We start from the raw sequence: 19,909 nt of genomic DNA, 5'->3' as shown, positions 1-19,909 counted from the left end.
AAGACTCGTTTCTTTTACTACATCAATGTAGTTATTTGCTCTTGTTATCACTCACATTATTTTCCAGGTAAATGAACGAATAGAAGAGGTCGTAGAAACAATAGTACATAAACTGGTGTAACCATACTATTCCTCAAATATCTGAAATGTCAAGAGACGTTATGTGCCGGAGATTTTTGTAAAGTACAAGAAAATCTTTCTTACATTTCAATCTAAACCCACTACTCTCGGAGTTATCGATGAAATGGAAAAAATACGAGTGGAAAAGTTGGCATATTTGAACAATTTTTTTTTCTCCTCCATCAGGTTTTTCGCATAAAATGTATCCAGCAACTTTAACATTTTCATTGAATCATAAAACTCGATGAATATTCGTTTTGTACGTTAACATCTATAATGCATTGCCCTATTCCCGTGTACATAAAACAAGCCAACATTCCAAACGGCCATTCTAATTTTAGAATCTCTCATGTATCTCTTTTTACTTTCCCCCACTGATCCCCCTCGCAAGTTGCTCTTTCCATTTCCTTCGTTACAATGTTTTTTTTTTCTCTCTCAGCTACATTCCAAAGCCAACGGGGCTTTACTTGTTATTTATACCTTATGGGCATTATTATTACAACAGTATTGGTCAAACATAATGTGCGCGCGCACTGTTGGCTTACGATCAGAGAGGTGTACTTTTACCCGGTGAATGAGATGTTTTGCATTCGCAGACGATGAAACATGCATTGAAGGGGGTCCCTCTCTACTTTAAACCTCCCGCCTGTCGCGATGAGCTAAATTCGAACGCGTGTGGGGAGCACTTTCGAATTCTCATTCTTTCACTTATTGTTGCCTTTTATTTTCATTATTATTATTATTATTATTATGAACTTTATAGATAAGAGAAATATTTTGGAGCGTATTCCTATGAGAGTTCAATGGAGCATTTGGATTCATTTTCAAGGTGTTAAACTCGGGATATAGCGGATATCGGCCGATAAACAAGCGTCTGTCGGTATGTACGGTGACTTTTGTTTGGGTAAACTTAAATTTCCGGGCGTTGTTTCATCGATCCAATGAGTTTGCCACCGAGACGAACGAGGAAGAGAAAGAGAGTGATACAAACATACGAAGGTTACACATGCGTGTATTGATTTTTTCAATTTATTCACCTGAAATCTCTGGATCTAGATTTCTTACTGTCCCAGAGATTTAGGATTTTATGAGATAGACCACAAGTATTGATTACCAATATTGTATACTATTTGCCAATTCCTCTGGAGTTATTTAAACTAGGAAAATAATAGAAAATGAGAACTATGAAAAGTATGCCAATGGGTTAATGGTATTGTTGTCTTCAATATTCTGTAGTATTTTGCTACTATGTAACAACTTTCTCATTGCCAACAAGAACGGGCTCCGAGGGGCCATAGTAAACAACTTTCAGGTCCCGAGACTTGGGATTACGCACGTTTACATGAGCCGAGCCAACTTGGCAACGGCCGTTTGAAAATTATTCAAAATATTTTACTCCGCTACTGGATCTCAGCCGTTTAATTATTTATGCAAATAAAATTGAATGTATGTGACAGCCTTCGAATTTTGTCTTCATGTGATATGGATGATATCCAAGAGAATTGGAAAATGAAAATTTGTTTTTTTTTATAGGATTTGTTTGTTTATTTTTGCTCTTACCTTGAATAATTTTTTAAGCCTGCGATAGCCGCGATGTAATCGCGACACGTACTGCTTGTTGGAATCCAGTTTGTATGTTTAAAGCCACTTTTGATGAAGAAACCAAAATCCAAAATATTCGAAACTCCCGCTAATTGTTTGTGAATGTTTTCGTTTACTCAGATTATTGATATTTATTGTTCAACTTGTAACTCTCAAAATTTCAACGATAATTCGCCGAATTTTAGCAACCGCAATAATAGTCCAATAACTTGTTTGATATTGGACGGAATGATTTGTATAAAACGCAAAGAACGAAATTAAAAGTACATCCGTGGCGTTTGAGAGCCGTTCGCTTACTGAGTTTACACGGGCGGCGTCCAAGAACTCCAAGAGATTCCTGCTTACCCGCGCTTTGCTGACGCACCCCCCACTCGGAGGACCATTCTCTATCTCTCTTGGCTCTCGAGAGCCCCCCCACTTAGCGCTGTTTCCCTTTGCTCGTGTATTGTTGCTGCTCCCCTCACCTGCTAGGTTTGTGCCGCCTGGAATTCTATATCCCATCCACTCTCACCGCGGGAATTTGCCCACGCACAGACACGCGCTTTTACAATGTTTCAAATTACAATTTTCCTATTTTTGTGGAGATTCTGATTCATTGGAAATTTCGTTTCTCATGACTTCGGCATTAATCAACTCTCATATTTGAACTTAATTTTTGACGAGTGGATTATTATTATTCCTTATTATTTCTTCTTATATTTGCTCTTGCCTGAATTTGTTTTTACATCAGAAAATTTAAATACTTCAACTTTTAAATATATTTTTACAATCGAAAACATTCTGAGATGGTCTGTGGTAGGGATGAATCTTGTGGTGGGGGGTTGTAAGAGTGAATGCGCACGCAGATGCAACACCGAGTGGAGTAAAGAGAGAGAGAAAGAGCGAGAGCGAAATAGGGTTTTTTTCTGAAATAGGGTTTTTTTCTAAAAATTATTTTCCCTATCCCGAATGTCCTCTTCACCCGCAACCTTCAATTTGTTACCCCCTCTCATAATCATCATGTAAAATATATGTTAAAGCCCCTGGGCTGTCGCTAGCTATACTTCATAAAGTCCCGTATATAAAAACTGTAAACATTTGTTATTGTTTGTAAATATTCGTATTTATGTTAATAAACATTATTTGACTTGACTTGAGCGAGAGCGAGAAAAGGCGCGGGAAGGAAGCGGGAAAGGAAATTCCAGCGACGGCGCCAGAAGTCTCCCACCACACTACCTTATGGCAACATACACAGAGTCCACTGCGGTGGGAATACGCTGTAAATGGCCTGGGATCCCCGTACTCCACTCACAGGCACCAACACTCTTGTGTTCATACACACATATGTGCGTCAGACTTTAGCCTCTTCACGGTTAGGTGTGTTTGTTTGTTTATAGGCGCGTTCTGAGAAATACCCGATACAAGTAACGGACTTCAGTGGAGAGGCTTGCATTGCATTGCCATTCTGGCGTTGCATCCGGTCGGTTCTTGGATATGCTTCATTTTTTCTTTTTTCATTGATTTCGTATGTTTTAGGTGGAAATCGCAAATACAAATATTTGAGATTCTATTGAGTTTACTTTTTATTCTCACTATTTGTCTGTGAATGGAATTCCGGAAAATGTACGTTATTTTTAGGTATTATTATCTCACCGTTGTGGATAAGGAAAATTCAAATAAATATTTAAATATTCTGGCTGGCGCGTCTATGAATGCGTTAATAATAAATTATGTAAGCTGAAAGGATGAAGGTTATCGTTTTACGTTTTTCCTTCCGAGTGGACTATTTCTCAACGGAAAAATTGCCCGTTAGCTACACTGCGAGAGAGATAAAAACTAATTTCTTGCACTAAACATCTCATCTCTTGAGGATAAATTTCTTGGGATAAGAATTCCGGGTAATGTGTCAGACAATGTCAGATTTCGGTGAAGTGTTCATGACTTGAACAGGAACATTTCACGATAACGTGAGAATTTCTTGCCACAAGAAATCGATTTTTTCGTGTCAGAAGATGAGAAAATGACGAAAAACATTAAAAGCTTCGATTTAGTGAATCATGAATCAAAGACTTTCATTTTGAATGAATAGAGAGTTTATACAGAGGAAAACCTCCAGATATTAAAAAAATATAACCGTCGCTTCGCTTTGAGTTCGAAGAGAACTCTTATCTTCTTTTCCTTCTGTCAAACTATTCTTGTCTTTGAAGGAATATTATCTTATTTCAAAAAAAGATATCATCTTTTCACTCAGTAACTTCCTCCTTAGCCCGAAGAGCACCGATTTCCTGTCTGAAACCTATCATAAATTGATCAGATATGTATGCAATGTTTTTCGCTCAAGAAATGATTTTGGTGATATTATGTCGTTCTATTTTTTTCAGTACAAATTTCTGTGGTTATTCATGTTGGGAATAATCCCGGTTCCCCTCACTAAATCATCCAAATCCCATTCAATCATTTCCTATGACGTCACGAAGATGTGGATCGCTGTATAATGTAATGGATTTCTCTTAGTGTAATTACTTGTGAAAATGTTGAAAATTCAAAAACCATGTGAAGGGACCAAAACTTGGATTTTTTCAACTAAAGAAATTTCAAAAAGTAACGCAACAACGTAAATATTCTTTACGTTGAAATATTCACGCTGATAACATCCATTCATGAAATTAAAAATATGCCCAACTTCTCACAATCAATTATAGAATTATCGCTCTTATTCCATATTTTTATAAAAATCATTGGTGAGTGCGATAAGTCGTTCAGCTCCCGTGCTATTGAAATGATAGTCTCCAACATATTCAATTCTTGATGAGCGACATAAGTTTATCAAGAGTTGTTAGAAAAAAACCTACATTATAGGGGAGGATAGGGCAAAACGGTCCCCCTTCAATCGTCAATATTTTCCGATTCAATAATCCGATTGGGATGAGTTAGAGCTCGTTTTGAAGAATGAAAAATTATCTTCAAAATGAAGTTGAAACTGGGAATTTTCACAATGTCATTCACAAGTTATTGACAATTGAAGGGGGGCCGTTTTGCCCCACCCTCCCCTAATTGTGAGTAGTTAATTTCTCTATCTACATCAATAATTAATCTCCGTCTCACTATGATAACAAAATCTAAAACCACTCTTGTTAGCTGTGAAAATGGATTTTCCCAGTTACTCGTGAACTTTGTAGGATCAAAATAATTGGTTCTCGAAATGATAGCTTTATTACTCCATTTCCGATCATTTCCCCCTATCTTGTTTACAAATGTTGTTCCACGCATGTATGACATATACATATCTATGTACATCCTCCTCCTTTTTTCCCCCAAGTCACCGAGACGATTTGCGTGGTGCAGGCGATGGTTTCGTGGAATGATGCGCGACAAAGTCCACAAAGCCTTTCAGTAAATAAATATAAACTGTTGACGAATGATCACAATCTTACCATCAGGGAGAGTAAAAGTGCGTATCTCGCTTTGAAGGGAGACTACTGTGAGTTTTACAAGTCGCGGGCTATTGGAATGAGATTTCTCATACATTGAACATCAATTATGTGTGTCTAAAAACGAATAATTAATGCAGAAAACTAATTTTTTATTATTGGTTTACGCCGCCAACGCTAAAATTGTTAAAAAGACTCCAGGGCCTCAAATTTTTGAGCTACAGAGGTTTTTTTTATCCAAATTTTTGGAACAATATGTGCACTAATAATTACGAATCAGTTTTTTGGAATGCAGGTCCTACACAGCTAATTTCGTTATTATCTTAATAAAAAATTGGACCATTCATGTAAAATAGACCAAAAAATATTTCTGAAAAAATCGAGAATATATTTTAAATATTTTAACCCTAGTCTGGTCACCAAATGCGACCCTTGCGAATTTGGTCACCTCCGCGGGGATTCCCCACCGTATTATTTTAGCTTTAGCGTTGCCGAATTTACTCTACACTGCCTGGGGCTGTTTAGTGAGTTTCCGGCAACGTCACGTCGCGGGGTTTCCCTGACAGGGTGACCAATCTAGGGTTAAGGATAATTTTTCTGCTTATTTTACATGAATGGCGCAAATTTTTATTTTAAATGAAACGAAATTAGTCGCGTAGGAGTCGCATTTCAAGAAACTAGTTCGTAATTGTTATTGTGCACATTTTTTCAAAAATTTTGAAAAAAATCTCTGTAGCTCAAAAATTGGAGGCCCTGGACTTTTTTTAAATATTTTAAGCGTCTGCGGAGCAAACGAAGAATTAACAATTAATTTTTTGGCGCTAACTATTCGTTTTTAGACATGTATTTATTATAACCGATCTTCAATGCATGAGAAATCTCACTCCAATATCCCACGACTTTTAAAACTCATATTAGTCTCCCCTTAATGTATGAAGAGAAGAATAATAAAAAAAATGAAGCAAGAATTTTTCGTCATTGTATCTAAAACGACATGTCTGTATTTGAAGTTAGTGTGATGATTATGGGAATGGGTTAGTGCGAGCTTGAGCACGGATGTCGAGTCGATTAGCAATTAGTTCACTCTTAGGGACTTCCTTCCCGCGATTCAAATAGCTACCGGACGTACAATGACGGCACAGTGTAGCTGATGATGTACAAACCGTAAAAGATCCACTGCCATCCACATTGTTACGTTGTCATGACGTTAAAAAAATTGTTTACGTCGGCACAGAAATTGTTCAGACATCAGACAAATATGTTTGTTTTTCTCGTCCCCTTCGCCATTGGGTAATGCCATTGGTTGAGTAAAATAATTGACATTGTTAGATATTTTGTTTTGGTAGCTGTTGAGAAAGCCTGGGAAATATTAGCTGAAAATGCTTTTTCCTCCTGAATCAGCGGAAACAATTTAAGATGACACAATCATCAACATTGTGATTTTATTGCGAGTTAAATTGAATGATTTACACTGAAAAATATTGCTCAGAATACAATGAATTGTGAATGGAACGATTTATCTGTCAGTGAGTCCAGTATTCAAATCTGATATGTAAAGATAAAGTTGTCGATGTAGCTATATTTACAATTTGGCATGCGCCAAGGAAAATTTTGGCCTCGACCGTTCAAAGCGCACACTCGTGATAGCCTTTTTTTAATTCAATGATGCACCTGATAGTGTCGACTCATCACGAATTTAGTGTCTCTGAACGATAGAACAAACCAGAACGGAATGTGAAATGATGATAGTCTTTCTATATTTAATACCAAATATTGCGGACTAAGAAATTTTTCAATACGTAAATGAATGTTTCATTTTCAGCGTAAAAAGTGCAGAGGGAATTTGAACTGTGGACAATACAAATTCCTCAGACTTTTTTTTCTCGGAGACACACTTCTCGGTTGTTTATCAATGGAATGTTTGGATCATCGCTGTATCGACTGTTTGTATATAGAACGGGAAATGTACTTTTCCCTCGAATGTTACTGTTTGTTTTCTTTTTTTCACTTTCTGTACTCAGAGGAGGGAATGAGACGGCGACTCTTCGACGAGCATTAAAAATACGCGATACATGTTTATCGTTATCAATGGGGTGATGAGACCTTCCTGCAGTTGCTGTACATACTTGAATGATTTGTTTGATTAAGAAGCTGTATGATCCAGTTTCTTTCTTTTTATTAGCCCTGTAGTTGAGATCATAAACTCTTTGGCGCCAATCATTGAATGCCGGCTGATAATTATTCGTCTGCTTTTTGGCTCAAACTCAATTTAACAACTTCTTTTTAGTTCATCAATTCTTCTGTATGGACCGTCTTCATATTAAGCTTTTCAGCAGCAATTTTCCTGGTTTTGCGATGACGTAAAAAAATTTGAGGTTGACTCCACTGATTTCAGGATTCAAATTATTAATTTGCTTCTTTCATGTGAAAAATCTTATGTATAGTCATAAACATCAGCATTGTTAGAAATTTTCTGAAATTTCATGGAAGATATTATAGTGAATCTCATGCAAGTGACATCACAGCAAAAACGAAGACCTGCTGTGCATATTTTTTAGACATTAAAAAATGTCTGAATAGAATGAAAATTTGTCTGAATTTCAAACAAATTTTCATTTTATTCTGACATGTTTTAGTGTCTGAAAAATGTCTACAAAAGGTGTGTGAAATTCTGACATTCGTTTTTGCTATGATTGAATCGGATTTAGGGAAAAAATGCTTATGAAATTTCAGGTTTTAAGTGAAATTCGTGTAAATTCATGAGTTTTCAGTGGAACATGAATATTCAGAAATAAAATGACGTGAATTTTCAATTTTTCCCTAAATTTTCCGGATTTTTTTAAATTTTCACAAAATAATTGAACTGAAAAATCAAGTATTTTATCAATTTGCCGATCAGTCGAACAAAAAATCAATGGAATATTTGATTTTTCAATGACAAGATTTCCTGAAATTTCAGTGGAACTTGAACACACAAAAATTTCTGGAATTTGACACGGAAAATTCTTAAAATTCTTAAAAACGAAAATTTGTAACAGTGTATCTTTATTTCATGAAAACTTTACTTTTTCATGTAACTTTTTAGAGACACCTATTCCGTCTGTGCGTACGATCCTTTTCCACTTAGATTTGAGATAAATGTCTGCTCAGCTTTTTAATTATTGCAACAATGATTGATGATACGCTATTAATCGATTGATGCATATCTTGTCGGAAATTTCCTCGGCTACAAAAAAATTTGCTAGACTTTTTAGTGATCAAGCGATGAATTTTTCAGATCGTCTCCCAATTAGGGGGAATTCCATATTGAAATAAAATTAATGAATTTATAACGATCATCAAAAACATTGAATCTCACCATGAGCATATTTGTTGTTGATTTCACAAATTGCAAATAAACTGATTGAAACGTTCCACTGGATATTTTATCCTTTTTATTAGAATAGCACAACTGAACTGAATGTAAGGCATGCTCAACTTTTTTACATACAGCTTTTCTGCTGACTCAGTTTGCACGTTAATTCAATTGCTTATTAGAAGAAACGAGTGGTTATCCACTTTCTGCATTGGAAATAACACTTTGCCCACGCAAAAAAAAGTAATTAAATTGCATATCATAAAGCTATTATAGAAACGTAAACTTACGTCAGGAAGCGTCATAGTGACGCGATAAAAAAACGAGTCTACGAATAATACATATTCGGCACCGGTTTATTTCGCCGTTCGGTCGAGTTTCGATAACACCGAGAGTAGGTGATACCGATAATCGAATATGTGTGCTAAATGCGTGGGTCGATACGTCACCTACGCTCACTTGATTGTTTATTACTGGGAGACACGTTTCATTATCGCCGAGGTATTTATTCGAGGAAATTCGTACCTGGTGAAAAATTTCACGTAATCTCTTGATGGATGAATGAAGAAATGCATATACTTCTTCTCTGGGTTGTCGTTGGGGGTAAAAAGGAAATGTAGCATATGAATTTACAGTGCACTGTTGGAAATTATTTAAAATTTTATGGAAGATAAGATAGTAATTCTCATGAGAGTGACATTGAATCGGATTTAGAAAAATGGTTATGAAATTTCAAGTTCTAGATGCACTGTTAAAAATTTTTGTCTGAAATTTCCTGTACACTTTTTGGAAATTTTGATCGAATTTAAGTACCACTGAAATTTCAATGAATTTCGGCATTAAAAATTCAGAATTTCGTGGAAAAATAAAAAAGAACTGTAAATTTCGGTTCCATTTTCCTCTGAAAATAAATAGAAAACCAGAAAATTTCGGTAAATATATTCTTGAATTTTTAGTGCAATAACGCTTTAACGCAATTTAGGAGGAAAAAATCACGAAATTTCCGATTTCACTGAAAATTCAAGGTAATTTGGCACTAAATATTCATATTAGATTGGAAATTCAAATAAATCAAGGAATTCTCGTCTTTATGCTACTTAAAATTCTGGAATTTTACTGAATTTTCCGTGAAACCTGGAATTTTATGTTTTTTCCCCCCTAAATCGCATTCAGTGTCACTGTCCTGAAAATTAGTAGTCAACTGTCGTTGAAATGTAATTTTTTTTCGAACAGTGTCGAAGTCAAGGAAATTCATGAAGGAGTGAGATGGAAATTTTACAACTGGAATACATTTTCAATAGACCATGAATATTCAAAAACAAAATGACATGCAATTTCCATTTTTCCCTGAATTTTCCTGATTTTTATGAATTTCCACAGAATAATTGAATTGAAAAATCAATTATTTTATTGATTTTCAGATAATTCGAACAGAAAAAAATGGAATATTTCATTTTTCAATGACAAGATTTCCTGAAATTTCAATGGAAGTTGAATACGATAAAAATTTCCGGAATTTGGCACGGAAAATTCAGACGAAAATTTTCAACAGTGAGGAAAAATATGAATTTAAACTCAATCACATCTTATGGAAAATTAGTATCTTATGTCATAAGGCGATAAAAGTATTATCTGGTGAATGTGGGTTTATAATCCGAGCCAAAGGTGAGGATTATAATCACATTCGCCAGATAATGCTTTTATCACCGTGTGACATACGATATTTTATGTCGTTGGGCCCGAAAACCGCGATCTAACCGAGCGAAGCGAGGTTAGAATCGCGGTTTGACAACGTGTCATGACTGACTGACTCAGTAATGACATGAATAAACAAAAATAGCAGGCAAAAGCACGAAGCAGTAGTGACGTGGTGAACAATAATATCGATAATGAAAGAGAAAAAGTTTTTTTGACAATTTAATAAATCATTATTTTCTCCAACCGTAACAGATAATCTTAACAGAACTAAATATCCCTTTTATCTACAATTGAATTTGTGGAGAACATTGTTATTCATGGAAAATGAGCAAGGAATATCGATAAGTAGATTCAAAAGAAAGTTGAATTGAGAATGACCGACTGTCAACCTTTTATTTGAGTTTTCTTTCATTAAGAGTTATATTGTGGCTGGTTCAGGAAAGATGCTCTCAATGTTTCCATTTATGAATGCTCTAATGAGGACGGAGAAAGGGAACGATTTGAAATTCCAGATAAAATTGAAAGGAATCGTAAAAAGTGAATTTTTCAAAATATGGACCCAAGAAAATGGGAAATTCCAACATTACAAGTTCAGATTTATGGTTTCCTGATCGAGGACATTATTTGCCGCAACATGATAAAAACATTCTGCGACTTTTCCTCAAGCAATACTAATAAAAACAAGGAAGGAAAAAGTTGAAATTTCAATACATATACCGATAAAACTAACAGGAAAAGTTGCAACTAAATTTTATCCCCAGCACAAACAGAAGAAAAAAAATCGAAAATACAAAGCCTTCGACATTTTAATGGCGACGCCAACGTCCATAAAATTTCGTAATTATCTCCATAATTTTCCCTGAATGATGTTAACCCTTCAGAACTCGGGCTATAAGCGCCGCGCCGCCTTGTTCAAATTTTCGCTTGCCTCTTTCAAATTGAGCTTTCAAAAAAATGAAAAAATTAGAATGCCTAGCTTGAATCATTTAGAATGGATTAGCAAGGTTCTTATCCGCTGAAAATCCATCAAGGCTACAAAAAATGATAAATTGTTGAGGCTCATACGCAAAAGCGGCGCCGTGCCGCCCAGCGCGAGTAACGAAGGATGTAAAATTTTCAATTCCGCTGTTGCTGTTTCCCGCTCGTCGCACGCTCGGCGCGTACCTATGAACGTGACAACGCTGCGTTACTGAAAGCACGGGCGGCGCAGCGCTCACCACGCGAGTAACGCAGGTCGGTGGCTGAGCGCGAGTTCTGAAGGGTTAATGATGAAAGGAGCCACGATAAGATTTCAAAATTCAGATGAGATCCAAAGAAAGTCCTATGAATTTTTGTTCTCATTTAAGTATCCCAAAAACTGTCACCCATTCATCTAATGAATTTATGACCCAAATTCTAAACTCTAGATCATTATCCGCGAATATGATTCACCTCATTCTATGTCCCCCAAGACGTATCGAAAAATGTTACAACTCCTCATCCCTGTTACCCGAAGTCAAGCTTATTATACGTGACGCGGTATGTCCAGAGTAGCATGAGAGCTCCTTTTTTTCTCCCCTTATTCTGTTCCTCACTTCTCTCTTCTTCCAGTGTAACGCTCGATAGATGTGTGTGGGCCGGTTTGAGGGTCCGCGCGCAGCGTGAGAGTGGAATGCGGGGATGCATAGCTGGACGACGTCGTTATATACTCGAGAGAAAGAGAGACAGATGCTGCGCGCGGTCCAGTATCGCCGCATAATCCTGGATTAAAATCTTGATCATTTCATTAATAAAAGTTTTCGAGTTTCATGGTATATTCATTGCCTGTAAACTTTACCAATTTCTCAAACATAAGGATCTTTCATAATTACCGTACACATAAATCATGTCATTATACATTTATGGATAGTCCATAAATCAAAAAGTCACATATGAAATTTTATGATAATGATTCTAGGAAGCATTCTCAAATAACGTTATGAGTGAGCATCATCCAGAGCCGTGGACATGAGACCTCTTACTGTTCATCGCATCAAATGATGTCCTTGAACTGAAAATAAACTCATCAAGCCAGGGAAATTTTAGCTATAAATTGAACATGATGAGCCTTTTTAACCTTTTACGTATGTACATATCGACGAATTATTTTTATTTGACAGATCAATGATTCTACACTGTTACAATGTTGGAAATTTTTTGAAATTTCATGGAAGATATAGTAAATCTCATGAGAGTGACATTAAATTGAATTTAGGGACAAAATTCTCATGAAATTTCAAGTTTCAAGCAGAATTCACGGAAATTCATGAGTTTTCAGTGAGAGTGAGATGGAAATTTCACAATTTGATTGAATTTTCAGTGGAACATGAATATTCAGAAACAAAATGACATAAATTTCCATTTTTCCCTGAAATTTCCTGATTTTTATGAATTTTCATGGAATAATTGAACTGAAAAATCAGGTATTTTCTTCATTTCAAGATCATTTGAACAGAAAATCAATGCAATATTTCAGTAGCGAAGTGGTAAAACGGTATAAGTCAATTTTGACTATTGACCAGTTTTCAATCAATATCTCAGAATCTAAGGGAGATAGCAAATTTTTTGTCATAACCTTTTATGTGGAGCCGATTATGTGCTACAACAAATGTGATTACACAAATTTCGCTATCTCCCTTAGATTCGGAAATATTCCTCAAAAACTCAATTGGGAGATAAGTCGACTTAAACCGTTTTACCACTTCGCTACTGATTTGATTTTCCAGTGACAAGATTTCCTGAAATTTCAGTGGAATTTGAACACGATAAAAATTTCCGGTATTTGGCACGAAAAATTCAGACGAAAATTTTTAACAGTGTAGAAACAAAATGAAATTTCATTTCAGTACAGGGACACTGAATGCGATTTAGGGCGAAAAAAGTGAAATGAAATTTCAGGTTTCACTGAAAACTCAGTAATATTCCAGAATTTTAAGCAGCATAAAGACGAGATTGTCTTAATTTATTCGAATTTCCAATTTAATATGAATATTCTGTGTCAAATTACATTGAATTTTCAGTGAAATCTAAAATTTCATGATTTTTCCCCCTAAATTACTTTCCGTGTCACTGTCCTGAAAATTCAAAAATATATATTCACCGGAATTTTCCGGTTTTCCATTCATTTTCCGGGAAAAATGGAACTGAAATTTACAGTTCTCATGGATTTTTCTGTGGTAATTAAATTCGATAAAATTTTTTAACAGTGTAACATATGAAATGGGGGTTTTGGGTGACTTATCACCACCCAAAATAGTCTCTCAGCTCGGAATGTTATTGGATTATCACATTCATACCCATTAAGTTAGATAAGTGTAATAGCCTAAAGGCTGAACTATGTTAGTAGCTGTAAGTTAACAATATTTACAGTGTGGTGGTTCGTTGTTTTACGTGACGTTAATGAAGAGTCTTAAGAGTTAAAATATGATATCAGGTCGTCATCTGAATCCTTACAGAGGATGTCTTCTTAACGGATGGCTTTTCCGAAAGCCCTATGCATCTATCTATTAACCTAAAAAAAATGTCGAATAACTCGCAATGACGCAAAAGAGAACGTTTAATACTTCTCTCCAGCTTACCCCCGAGGACATCGAACTGAAATGGCCTCTAGAGGTGCATTCCAGTATTCTCCTCTTGCTACGTACCTTATAGTTCCATCCACCTCGTTCTTCCCCGTCTACTCTTCTCTTAGACCACCTCCCTTCCTCAATTTTACTCCGATCCCCTCCCGCCGCTGTCTCTCCCTTTCACTCTATCTCCGGTCAATGTTTTACTATCTTCCTTTCTCATGCAACTCATCTGTCGACGCATCCTATCGCGCGCGACTTCTTCCTTTCGGCATTCAGCCGATTCTTTTATTTAGCTTTTTCTCCCGCATTCCACAGCATCCGGTCGTCGTACCATCTATTACTATAAACGAACAAACGATGTATTGCCTTTTACTATATCCATCGTACTTCTTCACGATATTTCCAATAGACGATCTGCCAATGGATAAACGATGATAAACTTACTACTTTTATCTTTAACACGGTGAGAAATAAATGGAAGTTTCATAGACATATAGACAATCTGTTAGTAATTTTCATAAGAGTGACATTGAATTCGATTTAGGGGAGAAATGATTACGAAATATCAAGTTTTAGATGAGATTCAGGGGAATTCAGAATTTTTCAGTTCGCAAGACGAAAATTTCACAACTCATTTAAATTCAAAATTAAACATGAATATTTAAAACCAAAATGACCTGGGTTTGAAATTTTCACCAGATTCTTACGGAATAATTAAACTCAAATTTTCAGCTTTCATTTATTTTCTGTTGATTGTTCAATAACAAGATTTCCAGAACTTGTCACAGGAAAATCAGACAACAATTTTTAACAGTAAATCTTCACATTTGCTAAATGTAAAAGGGAATTTTATATTCCTTATTCGGGAGAAAAGTAATAAAAATCGGATGACGAAGAATATTTCTAATTCAATTCTAAACGCCCCAGTTTCTCAATCTCTCATATTAAAAACCAGTCAAACCTGTCGAAATTTTCATTAAAATATTTTTGAGATAATTGGTGAATGAAAATATCTTCATCATAGTCTGTAATGATGCTGCTAAGCAGAAATCTCCCACCTGCGGTGAACTGTATCCGGAGGGTATCACTTACTGACACGTGGAGTCTTCAACTTCTGTCTGGAGATAATTAATCGGATCATACGAAATATTTTATTGAGATGAGGATCAATTCTGTTTCTCAACCATTCGCATAAATGGAACATTATAAAAAAAAAGGAAAAATGCTACGGAGCAATGACTTAGTGTGTCATATTAACCGGTACTCGATCTGTAAAAAACACTCAGTTTTTTTTATGTCGATAAATCAGGGGTTAGTGATAATCAACTGCTTAGGATATTTTTCCTTCCTGACGAATAAGATTTCTGTAGGTTACTTCAATTTTAGGGGAGAAGTCAAAACTAGGCAAAATTACAAGGAACAATAATACACACGAATTTAAGAAGTATTTTTATAAGGAAGTCTAATTATAGGCATTTCAATTTCCGTTTAAGAATTTAGTTCCTTAATATTCCCCATTGTGTAAACTGAGAGAGTTCACCAATCAATTATTCTAATTCAGCGATGAGATTTGACAGATTATTCAGCATAAATGATTTTTAAACATTACATAAAGAATATTTATATGAGATGAACCGACCAGTGTTCGAACCCGACCAGCAATCGGACTAGTCCGAGGGGCTACTCACTCCATAATTGAGTGACACCATGGTATCGAAATGAAGTCGATTTCAGTGATTTCGAGCGTCACGGGAGGCGATTTCATGATTTCAAATATGATTTTATTAACTCGAAATCAGTGATTTCAGAAAAATAAAATTAATAAATAATTGAGGTGGGGCAAAACGGATTGGGTCAAATTATGAAAATCAAAACTGGCAATAATAACTGGCAAATAATAACGAATTGGTATGATCCTACTCCGCCAATCTTGAGCTAATGACGATGAAAAGCGGTCCATTTTACTATGGCAGTGGGTACGGCATTTTACTTTCGTGTCACGGGACCTGAAAATTAATATACACACCTCGTTATGGAAAACATATCACCCTCCCCTACGTGCACGTGGGGGACGGTGATTTGTTTTCCAAGGCTCGGGCATGTAATGTACTATATCATCGTTGGCAGGCGTGTCAATTTCAAAATCACGAATTACTTGCACGATTCGTACTACGCCAGTGCGCCACCGATTTCGGTGATTTCATAGATTTCGGACGAATTCACGTGATTTCGGAGATGATTTCGAAAATGATTTCGGAGGGCTGAAATCACTTGATTTCAGTCATTTCGGTGATTTCAGAGTGATTTTGGAATGATTTCATGCCAGAGTGGCGCTGTAATTTCGGAAGTGAGTAGCCCCTCGGACTAGTCTACATATTTATCGAATAACAAATGCTTAATGAAATGGAGTGGAACTTTTGTACTCTTTAAAAAACAATATAATCGTCGTAAATTTACACTGATAGACAGGATTAGTAATTGCTAACAAATGGATTTCGTTGAAGGCTAGGGTCTATTTGGCCTCACCAAATGTTCATTCGTTAATAGTAAACGAATTCATATTTGAGAATTCTTGTCTGACTCGACTCTCACCTTCCAAGTGAACCATTCGTTAACTATTAACGAATATTTATTTGGTCATATTCAACTCTACCATTCGTTAATAGTTAACGAATCTTGTTTGGAATAAATGAATCATTCTATCAGTGTAGTAAAACCCTGTGAAACAATTCCATATTTAAGTGATTATTGAATTTTGTTGGCTTGATCACTACTATTTGACGACTCTCATTCGAACACTACGATAATATCATGGCGAAGCAATAATAATTCGACCTCATATTAATAGTAGTGAGAGACGAACGCTTATTGTAGGTAAATAATAATTAATGCAACTCAATATTTGACGTTCAATATAACACATGGACATCGCTCCTTATGCAGCACTGAGAAAACAAAAATTTTAATTTGCAGGAACATGCCACTGGTTTTAAGTGTTCCATTTCTAATTATTAGAAATTCGCAATGGTAAAATTCAACGCGTACTAAATTCAGAAATTGATCATTTTTAGTGACATAATCTTCAATTTCCAATGGCATCATCATTAATTTTCAGGGACATGTCATTGATTTGTACGGAAATATCGCTGGTCTTCGAGCTTTACTGACCAAAATCACTGATGATCCTGGTTATTCTCGTCAGTGTCTTGTGTCACCAATAATTGATGATACACTGGGAGAAATATCATCATAATATCACAAAATTATCTACTAATTTCTTGCGCCAAATATCTCATCTCTGGAGGATAAATTTCTTGGGATAAGAATTCTCGATAATGTTCCAGACAATGTCAGATTTCGGTGAAGTGTTCGTGACTTGAACATGAACATGTCATGATAAAGTGAGAATTTCTTGCCACAAGAAATCGTTTTTTTCGCGTCAGAAGATGAGAAAATAACTAAAAATATTAAAAGCTTCAATTCAGTGAATCATGAATCAGAGACTTTCATATCGAATGAATAGAGAGTTTATGCAGAGGAAAACCTCCAGATATGAAAAAAATATAACCGTCGCTTACGCTCAATCACTTTGAGTTTGAAGGGAAGCAATATCTTCTTTTCCTTCTATCAAACTATTCTTGTCTTTGAAGGAATATTACCTTATTTCGTAAAAAAGACATCACCATTCATTCAGTAACTTCCTCCTTAGCCCGCGGAGCACCGATTTTTTGTCTGAAACCTACCATAAATTGATCAAATATGTATGCGATGTTTTTCGCTCAAGAAATGATTTTTGTGATATTATGTCGATTTTTCTCTTAGTCTAGATTTCTAGAAATCATCGACATATTCCTAAAAATAATTGTTTTCTATGATTGTTACCGTTTTCAGTGGTTATGTTACAATGTAACAGAAGTATAACTTATTTATTTTTTAACGACGCTGGATAAGTCGAACTACACGTGGTTATTTATCTCCATAATCTTTGACCAGATAAACTCAAAAGACATAAAATAAAAAGAGTAGGAAAATTTGATTGCTCCTTTTCGACGTGAACAGGCTGATAGTACAGAATTCCCATATTGAGTTTCGATCTTAATAGTTTTTCTGATTGTTTTTTCATGACATTGGAGTTTCCTACTATAAATGCTGATGCATACAGCAATGAACTTCTACAATATAAATAAATATTTTATTGCTCTGACGTTAATAACGCGCAGACGTTTATCAACGGGCAACCTTGGCACGTGGCGCTTTAAACTTTGTCCAGGGTAAAGAAAAAAGGAGAAAACAAAAAAAGAGAATATGAAAATGCCTCGTGTCGTTGGAAATAACAAGAGCAAGAGGCTCATATGGCAGAGAGAATACATAAAAGGAAAAAGAACAATATTGTACGTAGGTGAAGACAAGCGAAATTGGAAGCGTCCTTGGAGAGAAAATGGAGTGCGGCACGTGTAGAGGAAACATTTTGATGAGATGTAATTTTGTTGTTTACTTCTTTAGGCTGATTGAGAAATTATTATTTCTCCTTATTTAATGAGTCCCCCTTTCCTGTTTATTTCAATGTAACATTTTTCCTGTCTGATGTTATGAGGATCAAAATAGAGGAGTGTTTCATATATATATATATATATGACATATAGGATGCGAGCAAGGTGCATTCAGGACCAACGCTTGAAGAGGCCCTCCTCCAGTGGTGCAAACGTTGGTGGTTAACGGATGTGCCGTTACGAGGCCGCATTCCCCAGAGCCGCGCATGCGCGACGCGACACATTCCATTGTCTGCTACACTCTTAACCGGCCTCATATTCCGCCGGCACGATCGCCTACTTGATATTCTTAGACACTGTTTAAACCTATCTTTCTCTATCCTTCAGCGTCCGAGATGCTGTTTTGTCGGACTATATTGATGCACAAGTTTGAAATATCATGGAATGTCAAAATTGTGCATCAATATAGAGCAAAAGGGAGAACTATTTTGTTCTCGATGAATCAATTAGACGTAAAGTTTGGATTTCGGGGGTAGCAGAAGAAGGTCACCGTTTCCGCGAAATTTTCAAACCAATTTCCTGCTTAACCCTAGATTGGTCACCCTATGGGGAAAACTTAATGATGCCGCGAGACATTTCATGAGACATCGCGAGACAATACTTTGGAGGGATTGTCTCAGTCTCAGTGAACACGGAAATTTATGGTTTCGTCTCAGTTTTGAAATGCGCAGTATCGACTCAATATCCTCTTGTGATGAATCCGAGTCAATTTATCTCATCTCAGTTTCCAGTTTCTCGCATTTTTTATTTGTAGAAAAACGAGACAAGACAAACCGAGATTTTGCATTAAAAAACATGAGAAACTTGAGACCGAGATGAGATAAATTCGGATTCGGAGTCATCACGAAAGGAGTCGATACTGCCTATTTCGAGACTGAGACGAGAGCAAAGATTTTCCTGTTCACTGACATCGAGATCATCTCTCCAAAGTTTTGTCTCGTAAAGTGTCTCGCGGCATCACTAGGGAAAGCCCGCCGCGCGCCCTTTTTCTTCAATTACAATTGACTAGCTAATCGGAAAAATGAAAAAACATTTGACTTTGTCAATTGAAGTGTCTAAAACATGATAGTAGTTTTTAGGACAACACGTTTCCCAACATTCCTGAAGAAAACATTATTCCGGAATGATGATTCTTATTCTCATGTTAAATGAAATTGCCCATGACGCGACGTTGCCGGAAACACGCTAAATGCGCCCGGGCAGTGTAGAGTGAATTCGGCAACGCTAAAGTCTAAATAACACGGTGGCGAATCCCTGCGAAAGTGACCAAGTCGCAAGGTCGCGTTTAGTGACAGGCTAGGGTTAAAGTTATTAATATTTTTCGATCCCAAAGCACATTAATTTTCATCAACGCCTCCCGAGGATTAATGTCCTTCGATTTGTAAAAATATCGATAATTTTCGCCAGGAAATTTGTTCAAACATTTCGCAAATCAGCAGAATTCTGCTACCGCTTAAGGGATTTTGCGTGGCTGTTTTTAGATAGCCATGATGATTTCTATTCAATAACTGCCCTAGTGGAAAAACCTAAGGCAGAGGCGTAACACGCCTGATCAGAATTTCGGATCGGACTTGATCAGTTTCTGAT

The 19,909-nt window shown here is 36.1% G+C and overlaps 1 protein-coding gene across 2 annotated transcripts in view; it reads right to left on the bottom strand.

Annotated features, from left to right (window-relative positions):
• The window catches only part of LOC107042808 (3-phosphoinositide-dependent protein kinase 1), a 106,937-nt gene that overhangs the window by 5,348 nt on the left and 81,680 nt on the right, over positions 1-19,909 (bottom strand). Inside the window, exon 1 of one of the 2 annotated variants that reach the window (XM_015264006.1) lies at positions 1,681-2,029. The exons of the other annotated variant lie outside the window; for it this stretch is intronic. The gene's annotated coding sequence lies outside the window, so the exon portion shown is untranslated. Of the gene's footprint in view, positions 1-1,680; positions 2,030-19,909 lie in introns of those variants that run through there. 2 annotated transcript variants of the gene reach the window in all.

The sequence above is a fragment of the Diachasma alloeum genome, unplaced genomic scaffold, assembly GCF_001412515.2.
Source record: "Diachasma alloeum isolate Michigan unplaced genomic scaffold, Dall2.0 Dall_scaffold_00521, whole genome shotgun sequence".
Lineage (NCBI taxonomy): Eukaryota > Metazoa > Arthropoda > Insecta > Hymenoptera > Braconidae > Diachasma > Diachasma alloeum.
The sequence above is the reverse complement of the archived record's forward strand: the minus strand, read 5'-3'. Positions and strand labels throughout refer to the sequence as shown.